This window comes from Phyllopteryx taeniolatus, chromosome 8 (assembly GCF_024500385.1).
Source record: "Phyllopteryx taeniolatus isolate TA_2022b chromosome 8, UOR_Ptae_1.2, whole genome shotgun sequence".
NCBI classification, from domain to species: Eukaryota; Metazoa; Chordata; class Actinopteri; order Syngnathiformes; family Syngnathidae; genus Phyllopteryx; species Phyllopteryx taeniolatus.
The window spans coordinates 15,238,711-15,263,570 of record NC_084509.1 but is presented as its reverse complement, the minus strand read 5'-3'; the positions used below and the strand labels follow the sequence as shown (position 1 = coordinate 15,263,570).

Genomic DNA, 24,860 nt, shown 5'->3' with positions numbered 1-24,860 from the left:
CATCGCATGTCCCCTGGACATTTTAATTAGCTGGTATTTAATTCAACCTGACCCCCTTTCAACTGTGATCAGCCAGTGGGAGTGCTGATAAGGACATGCCACTCACAATAAAGCAGCAGTATAACCCAACAGCAAATCGTCTCTCTCTTATTTGTCGACGCTCTCCAACTGTGCCGTCTCAGGAGATTTGTCCATGGCTGAGTGCAAACTAAAAACCCAATGCCAATATGGCATGTGAGCTGTGCTCATTCATCTCTGCCCTCCATTTACGACAGCGTGGGCTCCAATGGGGTAGCATACCAATGGGCCTGATTATTAATAGTCAGATTTGTGAAAGCAGAATTGATGTGGGACCGTTTTTGTACTCCAGACCTGAAGGCAGGCACCATGTCGTGAAACAACACCAGTGTTGGGTTTAATGAGTCCCAGTCGAAGCAAAAATAACAGAGTACGACAGAAATAAAACATCTTAAGAGGGAAAAAAAATACAGTATGTTAATTTTAGCACATATAATAATTGCCTCTTAATTAATACCTGCTCTAGTTACAGCCCATGAGTAACCAAAAGAGACTTCATGGTTTGATTCCCGTAATTCTAAAATAGATGAATAGATAAAACGATGTACTCGGTTTGTCTCGGTTTGACAGTGTCAGATTAACTTGTTTGAGAGAATCACCTGTTTCTTAAAAATACGAGATGAATAAACATGGAAACATTTGTATCAGATCAGGCCCGGTTTAAAAGGGGATACATCTCAGGCATACAAACTGCAAGACAAATCCTTTGCCTGTTTTGTGAACTGAGGTTTGCATGGCTCCTCTCACTGTGCACCATTCTCCTTACAGCAACGTCCACAGAAATCCCTCATTTAAAAAAAGAATCAAACACTTCAAATCCAAATATTCATCATTCATTCATTCATTCATTCAGTCATCTTCCGTTCCGCTTATCCTCACTATATGAAACTGAATTTGAAGCAGACATGACAAGGGTTAAAAAAGCCAGGGCATAAACTTATTGGCATTACAATATTTTTTTTTCAGGAGAGTAGTGTCTTGAGATATGACTTTCATTAGTTCTGTGACCAGTCCACATGCCTCAAATCAATAATCATATTGAAATGAATAGAAATGCCATTAATCCGTTCCAGCCACGACCAAAAAACAACAAAAATTGTATCTGCTTTTGATAAGGAAAATTGCACTCTATAATATTGTACTTTATAAAAACAGAGTAGTAACATAATTAAATAGCCCTTCATTGTCATGCTGACTACAACACGACATATTCTGCCCACTATACTCACACTCCCGTATCATGTCTTGTTCCCAAACTTTTCTCCTAAAAGTCATTTTTCTAGTAAATCCTCTACCACGCATCCGTCTTTGCCGGAGACTCCATATTGTGTCTTATGCTTCTCAGTTGAGCCTCACGCATCTTAAAATTTTTGTTGGTTTCAGCTTCCCTTTCATTGTTTGTGTTTTACTTCTTTCCATTGAAAGCTCTCCCTTACTGTACTCAATGTGTGAGCTGATAATTGAGTGTTTTACATACATCGAGGATAGAAGCAATCAGTGCGCTGATGCTACTCCATAAAGCTCAATAATTAATAATCTTGGTAAATCACTGTCCTGTGTTTGCCGGCTGTAGAACAAAATACACAAGGAAAGAGAGAAAGTTTTTAACAAATGGTTCCTTGTTGATTATATTTACCACACATAAACTAAGTTAATTTGAGTCTACCACTTCAGAGCATCCCTACACTATTAATTGGCAATTCCGAGTGTGGGACAATTGCTATTGTATAGCAGTCCATATAGCTGACTTTAAAAAAATATATATATATATAGCAAATTGTCAAGGAAGGGTATGTGTCTGTTGTTCAGCTTGACTGGTCAGTCGTGCACAATCACAAACTGCAAAGAAGTCGACAGTTGTGATTTTCGTCTCTATTTACTTCTGGTATTTTTTTACAGCGGTCAGGTCAACCGAAAAGTCAAGCCAGCCCGTAAAAGGAATGTTAACAGTGTCTTACCGTGACACGCCGCCTCTCCTCCAACGTGCTGAGAGGGCCAACTTCAAAATAAAACCTTCATATAGTACACCATTGTGCAACACTGCCATTTTAAGCTTTTATTTTGAAGTTGGCCACGGAGCGCTGTGCCTGCCGTTAATGAACTCTTACAGACCACCACCGCAATAGACAAAATACGCAAGTATTTCTGGTATTATTTATATATATTTTTAAGTTTAATGCATATGCCTAATCACCAAGAAACAATACAGTATATGCATGTGAGGTACAGGTATGTTTGTCCAATTGGGGGCACCGTTCACACATTCTTCACCATAGTAAAACAATCGGTCAAGTGACGTGGAAGTGGACATGCAGTATGTGACCCTCCAGGACAAAGCCGATCGGAATTTGCACAGCCGTGTCTTGAGCTAAATAATTTATTTTTAAAAAAGGCATTAAAAATGCTTTTGGATGATGTACAGATTGTGGTGATCGGGTAACATCTGGCGAAGATATGTCCGTCTAAAGATCGGAAGCTGCGTTATAGTGTTAGCCTAGCAACAAGGATGTTTTGTTTACATCACAAGGGATTGCATTACGGCCTCTTGTTGGTTCTTACGTGTAATGACGTACGATACATCTAAATTAAATCTGTGGCTGCAGAAAATCACAAGCTTTCTGTCTCTGTTCTTCTACCAAATATTTTTGCTTGTTTTGCACATGCCAACAGCCGATTAGTGTCGTTGATTTCTCGTCGCTGTCAGACTTTTGTCATGGAGATTTCTCGGCACCCTCTCAATAATTTACTCGAGGCATTAAGGTAAGAAATTTACATCCAGAAGTGGGTAGTAACACGTGACATTTACTCTGTTAAATTTACTCAAGTAACATTTTGGATGAATTATACTTGTGAGAGTAGTTTGAATGAACTGTACGTTTTACTTTTACTTGAGTAGTTATGTGAAGAAAAATTTATACTTTTACTCCGTTACAATGATCGACATGCCACTCGCTACTTTTATTTATCAATTATTGCGTGCGCGATCTATTTTTAGACTGCATCTTTGACTTCCGCATGAATCCGTGTGATCACTAGTGTCGTTTGACTCCAATTCACTAATCACACAGCACAACGCAGTCACATGACCGTGCACAAACTGTTCGTGGGCCAATCAAAGTGACTGATTTTAGGGGGGAAAACAACTTGACAGATTCTGAAAATCAACAGCTTTGTCATGCAGCTCTTAAATTGCCTGCCCAAAACTGTGGTATTTTAGCGCACTTCTAACTTGAGAAAACAGCTTGCAGTAAGCTGCGGATGTTTCTCTCACTCTCTCTCTCTCTGCAATTTTCCCTGTGACTGAACTCCCCTGAGCAATGCACCTAATTGGGCTCAAAATCACAATACTTTCATAGACACTACTTTCATTTGAATATATTTTGCAATGATATTTGAGATAGACTATTTTCTCATAACCCCTAATTTCCCTAACTGCTACCAAAGTTGTGTGCTGGACTAAATGCAGAATTCAAATTCATCCATCCATCCATTTTCTGCACCGCTTATCCTCACGCGGGTCACGGGCATGCTGGAGCCTATCCCAGCTATTTTCGGGCGAGAGGCGGGGTACACCCTGAACTGGTCGCCAGCCAATCGCAGAGCACATATAAACAAACAGCCATTTGCACTCACATTCACACCTGTGGGCAATTTAAAGTCTTCAATTAACCTACCATGCATGTTTTTGGGAAGTGGGAGGAAACCGGAGTACCTGGAGAAAACCCAAGCAGGCACGAGGAGAACATGCAAACTCCACACAGGCGAGGCCAGTAATTTAACCCCGGTCCTCAGAACTGTAAGGTAGATGGGCTAATCAGTCGTCCACCGTGCCGCTCTTCCCATATATTATTATTTTTTAATTTATACTCAGATTTATTTATTTATTTATTTATCTTTTAAATCAGAAGTTACTCACAAGTTCCTCTTGAGTAGGTTTTTGACTGAGTACTTTCTTACTCTTACTCAAGTAAATATTTGGAGGACTACTTTTCTTTTTTACTTGAGTCATATTATTCTCAAGTAACAGTACTCTTACTTGAGTACAATATTTGGCTACTCAACTCTGTTCACATCAATTCCAACTGGGAAGTGATCTTTACTTATTTGTTTGGTCTTTGAAACATCTGAAAATCTTTTTTTTCCACGTCGTCAATGCTTTATGGCAGGGGTGGGCAAATTTTTTTGCCTCAGGGGCCACATTGACTTAAAATTTGACAAGCGGGACAAGCCAGGACCAGATGCTTACATATAAAAAATAAACGAAGAAAAAAAAGGCATTGTCGTGTTAATACTTACATTTACTTTTAATGGGAACAGTGTTGTTTTGTTGATCACCTTTTTTTTGTCAGTGCGTCAAAGTCTGGTGTTAGTTTTGTTGTGGCAATTCTCACCACACATCTGAGGTGTTCATCACTCAGCTGGGATCTGTAGGATGTTTTGTTGATGTTCATCACACTAAAAGTCTGTTCACACACATATGTAGAGCCAAACACCACTCGCATTCTCTGTGCCATCTTCCGGATTTTGGGAAATTTGTCTGCGCTTAATGAAGCATAAAATTAATCCAGTTTGAGAGTTGAACTTCTCTTTTAAGACAGTATCACATTGGAGCTCAATCAGTTCCATTTGCAGTTCCCGTGGCGCTGTTTCAGGATCTAGTGTGACGGAATCTTGGATGGCAATTTGTCAGATAAAGGTGTTTTGCTGAGCCTGCAAGCTTGATTTTAACAGCTGAGCCGTCGCCATCAGTTCCTGCGTTGATTGGCTGTGCGCAGAACCAGCATGCTTGGTAGAAATGTGAGGGCTGATGTTATAGTCCTCTAATACCGCAATGGTTTCTTAACAAATTAGACATACAGCCTTTGAAAAAGGATTTAGTAGTCCATTCTTGCGGCACGGTGACCGCCTCACAGTTCTGAGGACCGGGGTTCAATCCCCGGCCCCGCCTGTGTGGAGTTTGCATGTTCTACCCGTGCCTCTGTGGGTTTTCTCTTAGCACTCCGGTTTCCTCCCACATCCCAAAAACATGCGTGGTAGGTTAATTGACAACTCTAAATTGCCCGTAGGTGTGAATGGTTGTTTGTTTGTATGTGCCCTGCAATTGGCTGGCAACCCGTTCAGGGTGTACCCCGCCTCCTGCCTGATGATAGCTGGGATAGGCTCTAGCACGCCCGCGACCCTAGTGAAGAGAAGCGGCTCAGAAAATGGATGGATAGTCCATTCTATATTAAACACTCGGCACTCACTATCGACTTTTCTTTTCTTTGCCCCACGCATGGTTGAAGAAGGCTTCAGAGCAGTAGCAGAGTAAAAACAGAACAGTCAAAGTCAAGTCAAATCAATGTATCACTGTACCTATTGCGCTACCTAGTGGAACCACTGGGCATTACTGGACAACCTGGCGGAACCACTCGGCATTACCGGACAAGGTCAAATGAATGCAGTCATGATTTTGATATGATTTGGACGATTCTGTACCAATCGTTGGCGGGCCGGATGTAGCCCGCGGGCCGTAGTTCGGCCACATCTGCTTTATGGTCTGAAAACACGGCCGTAGCCACTATGGTGTACAGTCGAGGCTGAGACGGGAGTGGATGTTGACTTCCGCTCCCTCCCGCTTCCACAGAGGTTGATCCCACTTCTTCCCAATCCGAAGTAAGTGTTTAAAAAAAATCCCGCCCGATCCCAAATGTTTACAAAAATCCTGCCCAATCCCAGGTTTTTGAAAAAAATCCCACTCCCAAAAAGATTGCTCCCAATCCCGAGCTCCCAATCCTGCTCCGTTTTGCTTCCTCGGTAGAAAATATGCAGTTCTTAGTCACAGTAATAACTCCATTAAATTACCAGAATGATGAAAAAACAAAAGATACGTTCATTAACAAAGTAAATGTAAAAATATCGATTTGATTAAGAATAAAATCAAATCTAACTGCATCATGGTTTCATTTCCGTCATGGTTTCCTCTCCCGTCATCAGCCGGCATCATGGTTTCCACTCCCTTCCATTCCCGGTGACTTTGTTTTCATAGTTCCCGCTCCCGATGACCTTCGCCCCCGCTCCTGTTCAATCCAGTGATTGATGGATATTAATGAATCACAGACTTGCAAACGTTCGTAGGCATGCTTTAAGCAACAATTTGTGCGTACGCACGGTTTGTAAATGAGGCCCAATGTCCTATTTGCCTCGTGATTGGCTGCATGCAGAAGAGTGTCAAACCAGCGTGGATTCCACCCATATACCTGGCAGACAATATGGATAACGAGAATAACGTCAGCCTGAAGGTAGAGTGAATGATGCTCTTTGAATGTGTCACAAATTTCAAACGCTGTGCTGCTCTTTCAGAGGTATCGTTATTTGAAAATGTCAGTGAGCACCAGATTAATTTTATAATTCACTTTGAAGCTCTCCTTTCAAAAGCTGCACTCATCCTGCACATTCCGAATGACTAGATCCCTGCAATGCCTCTCTCCAATCACCACCCCATTTATGTACAGTGTACTGTTGGTCAAGCTCTCCACAGCAAAGCTTCCTGAGCGTCAGTCAACATCTCGTATGACAACTTCTTGACAATTTGTATAAATGAACATCATGATGTTCTTTGTGTTATCCTGCACATGCTGGTTGAAAGTGTGTTGCTAAACAACTAACGAAAACAAGCTTTATTACCAGATGTTTTTAACCAGAATCAGACCTCCTTTCACTTTCAAAAGAGCTAAAACTGTGAAGAAATGTGAACATATGACTGAGAACTCTCCAAGTTAAAGAAACGAATAAAGTTAACACCGCTGAAAGCTTAACAAAAGTAACAAACAGTGAAGTACATTGTGAAGTGATATGAGTTCACAAAGTCAAACAGAAGCAACTAAAACTGGGCTGTGAGCTAAATTTAGAAACAACCACAATATCTTCTCATTGTTTTTGCACTATGACTTCCCTTTTATTGAAAGTTATAACTTGCTTTTTGAAGACTTTAACCTAGTTCTTTAAAGCCAACTTAAAAAAAAAAAAGGGAGCGGCATACTTTGAGATTAAAAAAAAGCAACTCTACCCAACAATGTGTGGCAGGTTTTATGCAGATTATACCCTTTATCTCACTATTATGCTCCCAGTTTATCATGTTATTTTATTTTCCTTACATCCCCCATCAGCTATGAATATGAAGTAGAGTTATTTTCTGATTTGGATGGCACAAAAAAAAGGACAATAGGCCTCATTATGGTGCAGAGTTTAAACGGTGTCAAGAACAAAAAAACCTTCGCAACCCTGTGTTAGCACTGAAGCATTCCGTCCTTCCTCTGATCGTACTTCCGAAAGCAGAATATTGCTTTTGTCTCGCAGTTCTTTGTCAGTGTCTTTTATGCATTTTTTTCAACCAATCTTGCATTGCAAATTGTCAAAACAATTAGAGTACCTGCTAATCAGTAATCACACTAACAACTACCGCTTGTATTCCGCAACAGTTGGTTTTCATCCGCCATTCAGGCTGATTTCCCATGGTGGCCATCCTAACAGCCACTGTGCATCATCCACTTAAAGACCATGTAAAGTGAATTAAGAGATTTGATTCTAAACACAACATACTGTATATAATTGTGGACAATTCCTGAAAACATGGGCAAAGACTGAGAACTATTTTTGTAAATTGTGACGCTATAGCGTTGAACTCTTTTTCAACATTTCAGTTGTCCAGATTTTTTGGCACGTGGCTAAATTGGCACCCGAAGACGCACTTCGGGATCCGGCATGAGATGCGCCTGCCCCACTATAAAATAACTTGAGCACCTATGTTTGCATAAGTGGTTAACTGGTGCATTGGTGATGTGCAGCTAGCTATGTCTGCACCCCGAAAATGCCTTTTCCCTAGAGCGCCTTGTTGTCGGCCGTGAGTGTGTGCACATCAAGCAGAGAAAGGTGGACTAGCAAGGGAAAAAAGACCTGACTTGACCAAGCAGCATGTAGAAGGGTGCTTCATGCTGACTTGGCCGCTGTAGAGCAACTCGCCGCAGCGTGGAAAAGCCGGCTAGATGAAGTAGCATGGTAATGGTATTTGATTGATAGCTGACAATTGAGCAGTTAAGTTAATTAGCATTTAACTTTACAGGGATTTCAAGACAAGTCCTCCCTTTAATAGACATTTGGCTGCAGGCCGCTATTTCCAGAAATGACATTTAAAGTGAAATCACATTTTCCTTCTTCGTTTCTCTTTGAAAAGTAATTGGCTAAGTAGCAAAAGCCCTTATACAGGTGTAGCTGTGATCTGCTCAGCCATCCTATGAAAGTTCTTTGGCCTCCAGCAGACCTGCACTGCCAGAGTCCTCGTACCTGTCTGCCTCAGTAATCTGCCAGGGAGCAGACAAACATCAGCGGGTCTTATCTCGACTTTCCAGGAGCAGTCAGGGAAGAAGCGGAGAAAAGGCAGGGGAGCCCAGCAGCACCCAACAGCAGACTGAATTCAGTCAACACAACAATGCAAACAGTTCATTTAATACACACAGGCACACGAACAAATTTGCATTCACAAGTGCCAAGGAAGGGACAGGCTTCATTCAGCATTCTCCCTTTTTATAGCGTATATATTATTTAAATTGTTCTTGTAAAGCGGGTAAACATGAATGTCCTACAGGCCAGGACCAATGCAGCAGTATCCAAAGTGTGAAAAAGATAAAGCTAATGATGATATCCAGCATGGCTGAGCAAAAAGGATTCACCCAACGGCAACACTAAACAGAGCGGTTGACACATACTGTAGGGGATGTGGGGGTATGATACGCCATCTGCACCAAAGTGATAGTCAATACTTGTGCGCAATGAAATTGAAACCATCGCCACAAACCCATTTTCTATGTGCCAGAGTTGGTACACAGTCACACTCTCGACAGTGGCAGATTTCGCCTCTCGGAGAAATTTGTCTTTTCAGCACACTGTGGGTGCCTATATTCACAGGTGCGGCATGTGGGAGAGTGGTAGGTTAAAAATGATGAAAAGCATGTGCTCCGTCAATTGTCACTGGCTAACTCTTGCTACTTTAATTAAAAGTCATTTAAAGATGTAATGATGTCTACGCAAACAAGGTGAGGTCACCAAAAATTGCCCTCAAGATTGCAGTTATTTTAAAATAAGATTCAAGTAATAGTAAAAAGTAGTCCTCCAAACAATTACTTGTGTAAGAGTATACAGTGAAAAGCTAGTCAAGTACAGATTAAGTTCATTTTTTAGATAGTGCATGAAGGTAAAATAGACAACTATACAGTGCCGTGAATAAGTATTGGCTCCCTTCTCAAATTGTTATATTTTTGCATAGTTTCCCCACTTTAAGTGAACTTAAAATGCTGTTTTTAAAAGGTGATTTCATTTATTAAGGAAAAAAGAATATCCAAAGTTATCTGGCCCTGTGTGAAAAAGTAACGCCAGGACAGATTCTGTTTAAGTGATTTCTTGATTTAACAGGTCTGGAGGTAATCAGGCTTGGCTGTGATCAGTGAAAATTAACCGAAAACTGTGATTAGCCACAATTGATTCATTATTTAACAAGGGGGGTAATTACTTTTTCACACTTGGTCAGGTAACTGAACAATTTTTTGTTCTTTAATAAATGAAATCACCATTGAAAAACAGCATTTTAAGTTCACTTGGGTTATATTTGTCCGATATTTACATGTTTGATGATCTTAAACATTAAAGTGGAGAAACAATGCAAAAATAAGATTTACGTTTAAGTGCCCATGCAGCGTGGAAGCTTTAGTGGTCCAGTCTTGTAGAAGCTCCTCGTGTCCACCGTGAGCCTGTCTCGCCTCTTCTCGAAAAGCCGCACAACACTCTTCCTTTCTCAGCTTCCACCACGAGTCTCAGCTTTGCCTTTGTCTTCTTGATCTTCCTCCCCACCACCACAGTCATCTTCCACACCACCATCCTATGCTGTCTAGCCACACTCTCCCCTAGCACTACCTTACAGTCGGTAACGTAGGTGACCCTATATTGCTGCCTCTTCTGGAAGAAAGTGCTCACTACAGCCATTTCCATTCTTTTTGCAAAGTCTCCCACCATCTGTCCTTCCACGTTCCTTTCCTTACCCATCACTTCTTCTCCCCCCCCCCATTTCGTTCACCAACATGTCCATTACAATCTGCACCATCACGACTCTCTCTCTGTCTGGGATGCTCAGAACTACTTCGTCTGGCTCCTTCCGGAATTTCTCTTTCACCTCTAGGTCACATCCTACCTGTGGGGCATAGCCTCTAATCACATTACACGTAACACCCTCAATTTCAAGTTTCAGCCTCATCACTCAATCTGACACTCTTTTCACCTCCAAGACATTCTTAGCTAACTCTTCCTTTAAAATAACTACTCCATTTCTTTTCCTATCTACTACATGGTAAAATATTTTGAACCCCTGCCCCTAAACTTCTTGCCTTACTGCCTTTCCACCTGCTCTCCTGGACACACAATATATCAACCTTTCTCCTAATCATCATTTCAAACAACGCCTGAGCTTTTCCTCTCATAGTCCCAACATTCAAAGACCCCGCATTCAGTTCTAGGCTCTGTGCTTCCCTCTTCTCTTTCTGTCTAAGAACCCGCTTTCCACCTCTCCTTCATCTTTGACCCACAGTAGCTGTATGTCCACTGGCGCCCTGCAGGTTAACGTTGTTAACCCGGGCCACGACTGATCCGGTATGGAATTCTTTGGACGACCCCTCATATTTGTTTGGCAGAGTTTTAAGCCGGATACCCTTCGTGACGCAACACTCTGCATTCATCCAGGCTTGGGACCGGCCTACAGTTAGCACTGGCTCGTGCACCCCTCAAAATGGGTCACAGGTTTTACTTGGGTTGCTGACTGGTAGAGTACATGGTGTAAACTAAAGTATTTTAATGACTTTAATGCAGCATACTTTCTTGTCAAAGTGATTTTTGAAATGTCTAACTTATGTCTTGAGCTGATAAACCCTGTACTAGAAAACAATGTTTAAAATCTTTAGACCTAGCTTGGTGATGGACAAATCCAGCTGCAGAGACTATGTTACCTCTCTTTTATTGCCTGCAGTTATAGACAAAAGATAACAGATAGCAGGGTGCAAGGAAGCTTTAAGGCAACAACACATGTTGTCCTTTAAATCAGTAGCAATAAAACTGTCTATTCAGAGAGGGCATCTTCATCCGCAGTGCACACAAACGTAAACGGGAGGTCAGGAACAACGTTAAGTGGCCCAAGTGGAAGGGAAAGAAGACAACTGCAAGCTCTAATGACCTTTGTTTCTGTACGTCTGCTTGCATAAAAGGTTGCAGGCTGAAGGACTGTTTTGTTGGGCATAGACAAAAAAAATAGTTGAGAACATTTGTGTGGATCCTTTAATTTTGTGTCCTTCCATTCCACAGTTTCGGAGTCGCGACTGAAATTCATGACGGCTACGGCAGTTATCAGAGCGACATTTTGTTTCTGAATGATAAACATGAGTCCTCTTGAAAATAGATACTTTCATCCACACTGGTGTTGTGGGAGGGCGTGGGGGTGCTGATGAAAAAATGTTTGCCTATCAAAACTGGTCCCAAAAAACGTGAGGGGTAAGTTGAATTTTTCTAAATCCATTCATCTACGGGGTGGGGGGCGATAATGCTGCCCTGGGCGACTGCCCCCGTCACCCATATCAAAAACTGCCCCTGGCTACTTGGCATGGGATTATGAAACCACCGAAGTAGTTACAATTTATTTTCACACATTTGAGAGTTGTCATTGTTGTATATTGTAGCTGTTTGATTACATTTTTTTTTATTTTGAACGTAGATTGAGTCAAAGGGTTCTCCAGGAAGCCATGACCATGTGGTAAAGAATGGTGCTAGGATTGCGTCAACTTGCGGAAGCAGAGCCCAAAGTGTGGAAAAAAAGGATTTTAACACAAGCGGGAAGCCATTCATGTATGTGTCACATGCACATGTCTCCAAACACAAATACGCCATCGCGTTGAAAAGTAAATGCAGTTTATCAGAAGCTAATGCTAATCAGCTCCGCTTAGTTTGCGGGCAGCCACCACGTTACATTTCATGAATATTACCAGAGAAGCTCATCAACACATTTTTATTACTTCAAAACATAATAAGGCTTTAACTTTATTTTTGTTATGTTCAGTTTTAGGGGTTAACTCATTCTAACATTTGTATGACCGTGATGGTGTACCACTAGCTCATCTGTAAGGACTTGGGCTTTTGGAGTCTGAGGCAGATGAATTTACTTATTTGCTTTGTCATTTTTAAAATCTTTATGATTATTTGAACACTGTACAAGTCAAGTTGCTTCAAGAATAAATTGCGTTCAACTTGGGGGTTCTACTGTACAAGGTCTATAATTTGGTCTTGATAAAGTTGTTTGGTAGGATCCCATATCGTAGTTGTCGCCTTCATAGGCACATCCAAATATTGCCATCTTATCAATACTGAAGTCCCAACGCTTCCTGGTGCTGTCAATTTTAAAGTGTGAAATGATAAGGAATAAGGGAATATCTTCTTACCTTTGATCTCTTGATGTGTGGGACTTCTTAATCCATGTTGCAGTCCACCAGGCTGTCAGACTTCAGTGGTTGTACTAGCCACTTGGCTTCTCTTCATCTCACAAGCACAAATGCAGTGTGTACCACCAGCTCGCACGAGTGTGCAATCAAACCCGTTTGGCTTCTGCTAAATGGGATTCAGCGTAGAGAAACTCTGTAAGGAAGGATGAGAAAGTCTCAGAGTCAGAAAACACAGCTAGAATGTTTGGATGACTGTAAACATACATTATATGAGTCATTCCGGGGCTTAAACATTGATTTCATTGTTGTCAATTTTATGTTTAAAGATGCCTTGCCCCTCGAGGGAAAAACAACTTAACAATGCTGTTTTTAATCAAATAACTGGTGGCACTGCAGACGACATCCAACATTCACATGAGGATTGGCTCTGTAAAATGCAGCTTCAGAATTTACCGTCCATTTTTGCTGATGTTTGTTTTACTTTGTCCCTTACTCAGCAGCCTTCCTCTTTATTTAGCGCCTTCAACATTTTTCATGCCGTCACAGTATATACATTGAGCAACTTCTCAAACTCATCAGCGGTCACCGAGGCAGATTCACAAGACAATTACAGAAGTAAACAAAAAAATGGATTGGATTGGATGGAAGTGTACTGTACACAACTGTCATTGTCTTGTGGCATTGCATGTTAATAGTGCCCATTATCTGATAAGTGAGAATTTATTAGAAAGATTGTATGTAAAATGTGACAAATCTACTAACTGTGCTACTGATTCTTGTTTGTTGTTGTAATGACACCAAGCTGTCCTGTAAATTGTGGCACCCAGGGTAGATACATTTCCAGGGTGTGGGAAAGTATGTGTGTATCCGCCGCTGACTGGGTCTCAAAAGCAGTCACTCAACAAGGCACGCTCATGATTACGCATTTTGAATGGTGGCGGAACTGCTGTTTTCCGTGTTTCACTGGATTCACATTTTTTCACCTTACCAACACACACCACACACCAATAATGATGACGTAGAAGAGGTCAACTATCATTTTCCTGAAATGATAGTTGACAAACCAAACCAAGTTGACAAATTTGATGTAAATAGGTGGACGGACAGAAAAATCTTTTGGAGGAACAGCTGGGCCGGTCCCGTCATGTGACGTCCCTCTGACCCCCACTATGATGGCTCATATTTTCCCCTCCCTCGCTTCCGCTTTCCAATTTCATGAATTTTATCAACTACTAATGTCTCTCAACCGTGCTCTATGTATTCATTCCTATATATTTTACCACACATCACATGACCACCATCTGCAAACTCTTTTTGGCTCCTGACCATTATTTTGTAAACCCGGTCCCTTAGCTTTCTATAACTTAGTTAATCAGTTTGGTGGCTTTCTTTTAACTGGTCACACCTAAAATCTCGACCCCCATTGACTTTGTATTAAGATGGCTACAAATTGTTGCATTTTCACTGGTTTTAAAGTCACGACTTTTTTAAATATTTCTCTCACGAAAATAATTGTTATAATCAATGGATTCATCTTTCAAGGATTTTTTACAGTGTAGGCTTAGCTAGCTAACTAACTGCACACTTTGGTCCTTTAGTCGTAATCTCACCGCATAACCACTGATGGGAACAAAGGCACTCGAGTTCTTATTGAGTGGGGGAGTGGGGACTCCAGCTGGACTCCATCTGCAGCGTATACAAAACTAGGCATCATTTAAGCCATGCTCCCAAAAAAATCACAATTAAGTTAATCGACATGAACAACCTATAGGATGAGCTGTGGCTGGGCATGACAAGGTGCATTACACTAATATAAAATGTATGTGGTGTTTATACTGTGTGTGATGTTGATATATGATTGTTTGTATTGCAACTGTCTCCTGCTCCAAGACAGATTTTTCTTCAGGGAGACATATGAAGAGCAACCTTGAACCTTTACATCACTCCTGAGCAGGCTGTTGGCTTGACGTTTGGGATGTCAAAGCTCCCTCCCAAACACTACCGAAATGGGCTTGCCAGCAATAACAATAGCCCCTTTCACATTTGGTCTCTAAGATGGCTTCTTCCCGGGCCGCCCCTTTGTGTTGAATGCAATTGTCACATCCCATATGCTGGCGTTGCTACACATCTAATTATCTGAATGCGCAGAGCCACAACAGTTATGTGAACACGCACTATGGAATAAATGCCTGCTCTCAATGCGCCATTTTGTAGAGAAAGACAGTGTGAAAGAGGCTTATATTGGATTTCTACAATGGGTACATACATGGCATTGGGAGCATAAGGGCATTCAGTATCTTTTTCAAAAGCCAGGGTAAGACCACAAACTCATCCAGTAATAATGATTGTCACCCAAGAATATTTAAACAGCCAGTGTCGCTCTCTATTTGCATTTGTCCAGCCTTTGCTTTACAATGGCCCACCCATTTTTGCTGGTCGTTTTATTCTGCCAGGACATCCACTTGCCAGAAATTATGCACACTTTGTTTTGTAGATTTACAGTTGATACTCCAATGAATATTTCAGCTCTCGGAGAGAACATGCGATAAATAATAATGCTGTAACTTTTGAAGTGCACACATGTAAAGTTTCAACTGAAAGGCTCTTTTTCGCTTTGTCTGCACTGCTATCAAAACTATCCCCCCTTTTGACTGCCCTTGACATTGCATGGCCGGTGCAACCATGATGCATCCTGCAACTGTAGATAAGCTGTTTGTAGTTTTCAAACACAACTGAATCCCCTCCCAAAAAACATCTACTTCATTAGGTCATTTTGTCTATATGATTGGCTTGGTGGCCAGTCCAAGTCGCCCGAAGTTAGCTGGGATAGCCTGCGGCTCAACCGTGACCCTAATGAAGGCAAGTGATAAAGAAAATGCATGGATGGATTATGGGACCCCCTCGAAAATGAGATGCTGCATCTCAAGGGACTAGCCCAAATAAATTGAAATTGAAATGTGCCGATGTTCACATTCAAAGCTGTAAATTTAGTGTGCATAGTAATTTTGCGTATGGGATTTCATATGATGGGTTAGGGTTAGTCTCGCCACCTGTAATACTAATAAAAATGTTATATAGCATCATCCTTTTCACGTTTCCTTATCTGCTCGATTCATTTTCTTTTGAAAGAGCAGAGTCACAACTATCAAGAAAGGAGTTGATTGTAATTTTTTTAAATGATATATTGTATAAGTGGAGGAAGGTTCCCCCCCCCCCCCCCCCCCAAAAAAGCGATTAAGGTTTATTCAGTGTATCGCAATGTTATCCTTCTCAAAGTTGTATGATAACTCTTATGCATATTTCTAAATGCAAAGAAAGAATCCACAAAATGCCAAGTTGCATTTCATATAATAAAGGAGATAAGTCATAATGTTGTATATATTACACAACCATCATTCCATCCATCCATCCATCCATCCATTACCTAAGCCGCTTCTCCTCACGCGGGTCGCGGGCGTGCAGGAGCCTATCCCAGCTATCATCGGGCAGGAGGCGGGGTACACCCTGAACTTGTTGCCAGGAAATCGCAGGGCACATACAAACAAACAACCATTCGCACTCACATTCACACCTGCGGGCAATTTAGAGTTGTCAATTAACCTACCATGCATGTTTTTGGGATGTGGGAGGAAACCGGAGTGCCCGGAGAAAACCCACGCAGGCACGTGGAGAAGATACAAACTCCACACAGGCGGGGCCGGGGATTGAACCCCGGTCCTCAGAACTATGAGGTAGACGCTCTAACCAGTCGTGCACCGTGTCACCCACCCATCATTTAATATGATTATTTAAGAATGGCTATTTTGCCAATTTTTCATGATGTCAATGTTAGAATACCAATCCATTCATTAAACATAAAAAATGCAGATGGATATTGAGTTAACCACCATGGCAAGAGTAATGAAGCGATACTTATGTTGAAAGCAGGGATGAAGGCTGAAAATAGATGAAGGGATACGACAAAGGCTGGAACACCCTGAAGGGCGCTTTGTTCTACACAAATGATTTTTCTTGTTTTTAAATGTCATCAAAAGTGAGACTCTATGATAACAAAAAAAAACCTCTAAGCTACCGAATGGGAGGTTTGGGCATGAAGGAAAGAGAAAATCAAATTCATGAATATGAGAAGTTGGATGTGTTCCTCAATTGCTCTCCTATAAAACAAAATGTGTGCAATGCTGCCTATTTGGTAATAATGAATAGATAAAATCACAGGTGGCAAGTTTGTTGCAGCAGCACCAAGATGTTCATTTTATTTTGTCGTGCAGTAAAAAATGAAATAAACACTCTTGCTGCAAGGCCACATTTGTAACTAGAAACAACTAGTGAATGGCAAAAGCTGCATTATGAAAAGACAATTTCAAGTATTTGGGTCCGCCTGTGAAGAGAAACAATAACCGGGCTTTAGTTTGTCGACAAACACATATTTCGAGTCGACTGAAGATTGGTTTGTAGCTGTAAAAGTGGTGGTAAAGACTTATAACCATATGTTCCAGAGAGTATTGTAACTGTAACAAACAAAAAAAAAACCACTGTAAATCCCAATTAAAAAAATTTTTTTTAAATCAAACAAAATTTCCATTCAGGAAAATGCAGTTCTCCAAATTATTACACATCTCCAAATCACCTATGGGATATAATAAACAACATTTTGTCAATTGTGTGGAATTGTTGTTGTAATTATGTCTAAAAGCAATTGAGTCATAATGGAATGCACTACTTGGCTGCAACCAGCAAAAGTGCTGCTGAATCAGTCTCAACTAGTTCAGAATCAGAATCATCTTTATTTAGTTTGCTGTTTAAGAAACAACATGAGGTAATCTCTGGGACGCAGAACCCGTCTCTTTCCTGACCAATATGATGGTTCGGCATTTCCATGGTGTTTATACTTGTAATTGTTTGAACAGATTAACCTGGCACCTTCAGGCATCTGGGAATTGCACCCAAGGATGAACCAGACTTGTGCAAGTCCACAATTCTCTTCCTGATATCTTGGCTGATTTATTTTGACTTTCCCATGATGTTACACAAAGAAGCCGTGTTTTTCAGGTGTGCCTAGTTCAAATACTGTACATCAACAGGTGTCTGTAACTCAAATGTTGTCAATAAACCTATCAGAAGCTTCCAAAGAAATGACTTCATCGATTTGTTTTTCCCAAATTGTTTAAATGCATAGTAATCTTACTGTATGTGAACTTCTGACTTTAAAGAAAGTAAACTCATTCTCTCATTATTCTGCATTGAAGCAAATACAAATAATTTTGCTAATCCTAATTGATTTAAAACAGGCTCAATTTAGTCTAATTTCATGTCAAACGATGAGAAAAAAGTGTACGTCTTTTTATATAATGTATGTATGTATGTATGTATGGTTTTAACTGTAAATTTCTGTCATGTTTCACCAAATAACTAATTTTGAAAACTTTGCTTTTATGAGACTGTAACTGCCTGGCTCAGTTTGATTGGTCAAATGGAGTCAAACGTCATTAGCAGTTATATTGGATTGGTGAAATAAAGTTGTGTGACAAGTTTCTTAGATGAACTAAAATACATCACGCAAGAAATAAATACCTGTGGATTTAAAAAAAAAAAAAAGACGAAGCGAGCAAAATGCCGCTCAATGTAATGGAGAAAAAGTAGTGTTTGTTCTTACCAAAAAATACTAAAGTAAAACTAAATAGTATTTTTATTTTTAGGTAAATGGAGCTCGTGTGGGCATAGTTATTGAAACATACACAAGTACGTACTGAGCATTCTGTCAGTTCTTCCGCAAGCTTGCAGTATCTTCGGAAACCCTGGAGGCAGTGTGGTGAAAAACTCTGGGGGACATCCAGAAGTACTATTTTGTCGTCAATTTCTCTCATTGGTAATACCAATGAAAAATGATTCACCATAAGTAGGCCTTGATGTGTGCTTCACGAATCACCAAATGGTATAATGGTTGGGTAAGCAAAACCTCAACTTGTTGTTTCCACAGTCACGCTGCGAACCGCAAGGACATATGTGACACCAGAAAAAAAGGTTTTAGATTAGAATCACTGAATCCCTCTCGACACACTCAGTGAAATGGTCAGCCTCAAGTAGATAAATGCCTTCTAGTGTCAACTGGCCCAGTGAGGCTACATTAAACAAAACAAACCTTTTAGTGTAGGAGGGCTTTAAGATATTCTCAGAGCTGACATCTCACTTTCACTCAAGTAATGAAAGATTTCCTTCCATTATAGAGTTATGTTTCACACGCAGTAGAACTTCCCAAATCGATCAGCCTAAAAAAATTAACTACTGCAACTAAATTATTTGGTTTTAAAAAAAATTTAAAACTCATCCTTCATATGACAGCAAATTATGCAAAGAAAAGTGTGCTACCCATAGATCCTAAAATGGAACAGACTGCGATGTTTAACATTCCAGTCTGGCCTCTCTCTACAAATTTCCATGTAGATACAGATGCTGATGTAAATACACTTATCATTAACATGCACAAAACTGTACCTATAGAATGCCAATTTTAATTATTATTATTGTTTAACTTAATATACTGTGGATTCTCTTGATACTATTGACAGTTAGGGACGTTAGAATGGATCTTAAAACATTACTTGTATGGACCAATTAAAGCAGATTTTCTGATGGCAACATTCATTCAGTCTGGAATTATTAAACTACATTATTTTATATGGGGGAAAAAAGGTCGAACACAATCAGTTCCAGAAAAAAACTATTGAATGGTAAGCGTGTTTCCATGCAACAGCAAAAAACATTTTTCATGCAGCATACAGACAATTACAATGCTACCATTCATAATTAAAGGTATTTCTAATTAAAAGCCAAAATCATGATGAACCTCATTTGTGTTGTTTTCATCTTCTTTGCACTTTAATGACTTATTTGTGTCTAATGTCTTTGTTCACTTGTAGCACATGTCCTGTATGTTTATGCATATGTCTACATATAGGGTTGGGCATCGTTTGAATTTGAGAGAGTACAGTCCTGGTTCCGGTTCCTCATTTCGATTTCGGTTCCAAACGATTCTTGATTAAAATTCTTTTAGAGGGCTGGGTCAAAAAAATTTGCATGCTTTAAATAAAGGGTGTCCAAATTATGAACATCCATTTTCTTAGCACCCTGCACCATAAACAAAAATGAACATTTGACTCGGGGTTCATTATAACCAGTATCAATATCAAACCTATGAACTAAAAGGCAATGTTTGTGACACTAACCCAATTGACTTAATATTCATTAATTATTGTTTCAGCTAAAAGGCAAATATAGCATTAAGAGTTATTTGCAACTGTTTTATCACATCAAATGGTTTATATGTGCAACTTTTAACTTGACTTCCTGTTTTAAGCATGCAGCCTTTAACTTTGAAGGGTACACACCGGAACTCAGCATTTTGGCCCAAAAAATAACTTCACACGACACCAGTAAAAACAAATGTAAAAAAGGCCCGCAAGAAAAACAGTAATGAATGGAACCAAATGCTCTGCAAAACGTTAATTCCTTTACCTACCCACCGATGAGACACGAGATTAGTGTTTGTGATATTGTGAGACAATGTTTTTGTGAATTTTGTCCCAATTCATTGTGATGTAAAGTTGCTAGTTTGACCTTTGGTGAAGTTTTAGCTCAATATTAAGCTTGTAATGTGACCGTTTCTAGTTTCTTTCCAGTATGGTAAAGAAATTTCTATTTTATTTTTGTCTGTCATCAGCTCTTATGTTGAAGACTAAAATAAACGCTAAAAACCATCAGTGCAAAAGTGCAACCCACCGTTTAACTTGTTAGCTGCCTCACTGTTGGTATAGACGTATTTTATTGTTTCACTCACCCAACTGACTTCACTGAAGTTCCGCGCGATGTAGGCTGAGGCTCGGAGCGGGAGGGAGTGCGTTAGACTCCTCCACATTGTGAAAGCCTCCTTGGAACAACAATATGATCTTAATCCAAGTGTTGCACTGAGGTGACTGGTCATTTATTTTAACATAGTTAAGACACACTTTTGTTCGCGGCTGCTGTTGGGGACAAGCTCGTCTTCGTGCGCATTCTTCTTTGTTGGTTTTTGCCGCCGAAATTTGAAAATTTTAACGATACCGGGAGAACCGGAATTTTAGTCCCAGTTCCAGTCAGTCCTTGATTCTCGATGCCCAACCCTATCTATATACTGTATGTAATATAGCTTTAAGTATGCATGAGTTTAGCTTTTGAGTCAATCATAAATCCAAATGAATTTCACATTCACATCCATTACGAATAATGAAAAAGAATGTCTTGTCCAGTTGATTGGTGTGCTAAATTAGGTTCATGGTGATTTGATGCTCAACATGCACTGCCTGCACCAGCCAGAAACGTGAAATAAGAACGGTTGATATTTTGCCATGGAATCAGAGAAGCGAGGCCGTATGGATTTTCAGGTTTTGTTTTGACACAACCATCTATCAGTATGGGTAATCTGAGAACTAGGACAAATGAGACAAAAACTTGCAAGACAGCAGATGCAGTTCAAGGGGGGGGGGGGGGGTGCACATTAATAATCCGTCCGTTTTCTGAGCCGCTTCTCCTCACAAGGGTCGCGGGCGTGCTGGAGCCTATCCCAGCTGTCATCGGGCAGGAGGCGGGGTACACCCTGAACTGGTTGCCAGCCAATCGCAGGGCACATAGGAACAAACAACCATTCGCACTCACAGCCATGCCTACGGGCAATTTAGAGTCTCCAATTCATGCATGTTTTTGGGATGTGGGAGGAAACCGGAGTACCCGGAGAAAACCCACGCAGGCACGGGGAGAACATGCAAACTCCACACAGGCGGGGCCGGGGATTGAACCCGGGTCCTCAGAACTGTGAGGCTGACGCTCTAACCAGTCGGCCACCGTGCCGCCCACACATTAATAATGTAACCCCAAAAAATGTTTAAATCTGTTGACCATGAGAAGAAACAGGCATTGGCAGGACTTGATGAGGTTTTCACGTTTAGCTGAAGATGTCTAGCTCTGCCAGTCAGCTTCGCTGTCCAGGCCTGCCTTCCCTCTAATGCCATTCTTAACTATGTAAATGTGAAGGAATATAGTTCCCTATCAGCTTGTGCCATGACCCCAGTTGGAAAGCCAGTCATTGCATTACAGGAGAAATGAAAGGCAGCTGCGTGCTGCCCAGGCAATCTGCAGAGAGACGATAAAACGTTCAGAATTCACGAGCTGTCATCATACTGACCGTGATACTGACCCATGCCACTCTTTCTCCATCAACCCTCAAGTGGCAATGCCCAGGGACATTAGGTGAAAAGTTGAACATGGTAAATATGCAATAGGCTTATGGAAACAAATCTTTACCTTTGTCTGTGCCAACATAAAGGTTAGTGGTTATTAAAGTAGACGGAATCAAAACCAAGTACTAATCCTTGTATTGTCCATTCAATATGCAGCGGAGCAATCTTAGTTAAGGTTTTTGATACAAAAATCCTTATTTTATTCATAATGTGCACTGATTTACAAGGTATAACAAGGAGGAAACTAGAGGGACAGCCAAAAGGAGCAGTATCAGATTAAAAATGGAATGGATGAGAGACAAGAAATAAAACAAAAAAACAAGAACTAAAAATGAAAACATTTTCAGAGGTTGTCAAGATTGCAATATTTGTAGTACCGTAACATGTACAGTAGATAGGATGTGTCCATTTAGATTCCTAATTAGGTAAATGGAAAGTCTCGTAATGTCACAGGCCAACTCAATATTTATGAGCTATACATTGGCCATTCATATTTTTTTATTTTTTTTTACAGTGGAACCTTAGAAGCCTCACAAGTTACTTCTGGTTTGAACAATATTTTCAGGAGAAATATGCTGTCATCATGCAAGACCTCATCAAATCTTGACAAATCTTGTGAGACTTCACCAATAGAAGTACCGTTAGTTAAAATGCTACTTTAAAAATGGCTGGACAATAAATGGCTTCATAAAGATGACTTCCTAACCCAGGAAGAGATCATTTCTCTTTATATTACTTTTAACGGGGAAAGGCAATTCTGTATCTGGTTAATTAATGTCCCAGAAGAGATTGTATAAATGCCAGTTTAAGTAAACACTGCTTCTGACATGGCATTAACAACACTGTGCGATAAACAGTTTGTTTGTTTTTTAAAATCATAGTTAATAAAGAGCAGGGGGATTATTTTGACCCATTATTACAGTTGCTAACTGTAAACGTCTGCTAAGGTTCCTGGTGTTTGGGAACAGGACGGCCAAGCAGAAAACTAAGGATAAGAGAAGCTGAAAGCAGAAGGGGAGGGCATGTTAGGAGCAGAGTAGGTTGCAGTGCATGGCGAGCTGCCACATTAGCCATTGCAGGACAGAGCAGACTCATTTAGGTGTCTGCAGTCGATGCTGCTGAATGGCAATACTGCTTCCTCTGCTGGTACTTTCAGGGACGTGCCCAGATTGTTGAGTGGCCTTCTTCCTGTGGCCCTAAATCAGTTCTCCACTAGACATACAAAGAGCAGCTGCAAACTCCCTCTCCCGCTGTTTCTACCGCCCTCTCTTTCATGGTCGACGAAGAAGCCTCATTTGCTCACTGCGACCCCAGGGAGAAACTTAAGAAGACAACATCAGAATCATCTTTATTTGCCAAGTATGTCCAAAAAACACACAAGGAATTTGTCTCCGGGAGTTGGAGCCGCTCTAGTACGACAACAGACAGTCAATTGACAGAGAACACGTTTGAGACATAAAGACATTGACAAAAACAGTCAGTGCGCAATAAAGGGTTGCTAGTTATCTGGTAATGCCGGTACAAAAATTTTTTCTGACAATTGTGCAAAAAGATGCAGAGTCCTCTAGCACTTAGAGCAGTTCGAATGCCTAATATACCAATAGTCCGGTGCAATGACCATTGTGCAAAGGGCGCCGAGACTTCAAGCGAGTAGTGCGATAATCTGGGACAATGTTGATTGTGCAAATGTTGCAGATACTCCTCAATCAGTGAGCAAATGGAGCAGATGCTACTCTGGAATGAGTGGCCAGTATTGGTCAACAACAGATATGCAAATAGTGCAGCATGGTGAGACTACGATAGTGAGTGCACGAGTAATATATAATTGGCCCCACAGAAATGTGACAGCAAACTCAGACAAAAAAATTGGCAGCATGTTGCAATGGAATTGTAGGTTAGCTGTTGTGTCCTTTTCAAATCTGCAGTAGAAGGTATCAATTCGTTGGCTATTGTGCTATTGTTCTCAGCTTGGGGGGGATCGTCGCTTGTAATTTGTCAGCGATTGGAATGCAAGTCAGACTGATTTAGAGTCATTAGCGCGAAACTGTTTTTCCAACTTTGCTGCATTGTTCCTCTTTGCAATGTTAATTTCTTTTGTCAGCTGGTTTCTAGCTCCATTATACAGAGCCCTGTCCCAGCTTTGATATGCGTCCTCCTTAGCTTGGCGAAGTTGCTTATGTTTGGCAGTGAACCACGGCTTGTTGTTGTTGAAAGTGCGAAATGACTTTGTTGGTACACACACTTCTTCACAGAAACTGATATAGGATGTGACAGTGTCCGTATATTCATCCAGGCTGCCAGCTGAATTTTCAAAGAGACTCCAGTCTGTCCAGTCTAAACAGCTTTGAAGTTCCATCATTGCTTCATTGGTCCACTTTTTCACTGTTTTCACTGGAGGCTTCGCGCATTTAAGTTATTGCCTGTATGTCGGTATTAAGTGAATTAAGCAGTGATAAGACGAGCCCAGTGTTGCACGAGGTTTGGCACGGTATATGTTGTTTAGTGTAGTATAGCGGTGGTCCAAAATGTTATTTTCCCTGGTAGGGCAGTCGATGTGCTGCTTGTATTTAGGGAGTTCGTGGTTGAGTTTAGCTTTGTTAAAGTCCCCGAGAATAATGAGGGGTGAGTCCGGGTTGTTTTTTTTTTCAATTTCGTTGACTTTTTTGGCAAGCATTAGCAGTGCTGCGTTCGTGTTAGCTTGAGGCGGAATGTATACACCAGCGAGAATGAATGTTGCAAACTCACGCGGCGAGTAGAATGGCTTACAGTTCAAAAACAGCGACTCCAAATGCGGGCTGCAGTGTGTGTTGAGGTCCGTGACGTCCGTACACCACTTTTCGTTGATATAGAAGCATATCCCGCCGCCTTTTGTTTTTCCCGATGAGTCCATGTCGCGGTCTGCCCTGTGAAGATGGAAGCCGGGAAGCATGACGGCGCCATCGGGTACAGCGTCACAAAGCCAAGTCTCCGTAAAGCACATGGTGGCGGAACGTCCGAAGTCTTTACT

The 24,860-nt window shown here is 40.9% G+C and overlaps 1 protein-coding gene across 2 annotated transcripts in view; it reads right to left on the bottom strand.

Moving 5' to 3' along the window:
* Positions 1-24,860, bottom strand: part of grik4 (glutamate receptor, ionotropic, kainate 4) — a 408,097-nt gene that overhangs the window by 272,706 nt on the left and 110,531 nt on the right. For both annotated transcript variants that reach the window (XM_061782686.1, XM_061782687.1), the window contains one exon: positions 12,585-12,777. The gene's annotated coding sequence lies outside the window, so the exon portion shown is untranslated. The remainder of the gene's footprint in view (positions 1-12,584; positions 12,778-24,860) is intronic.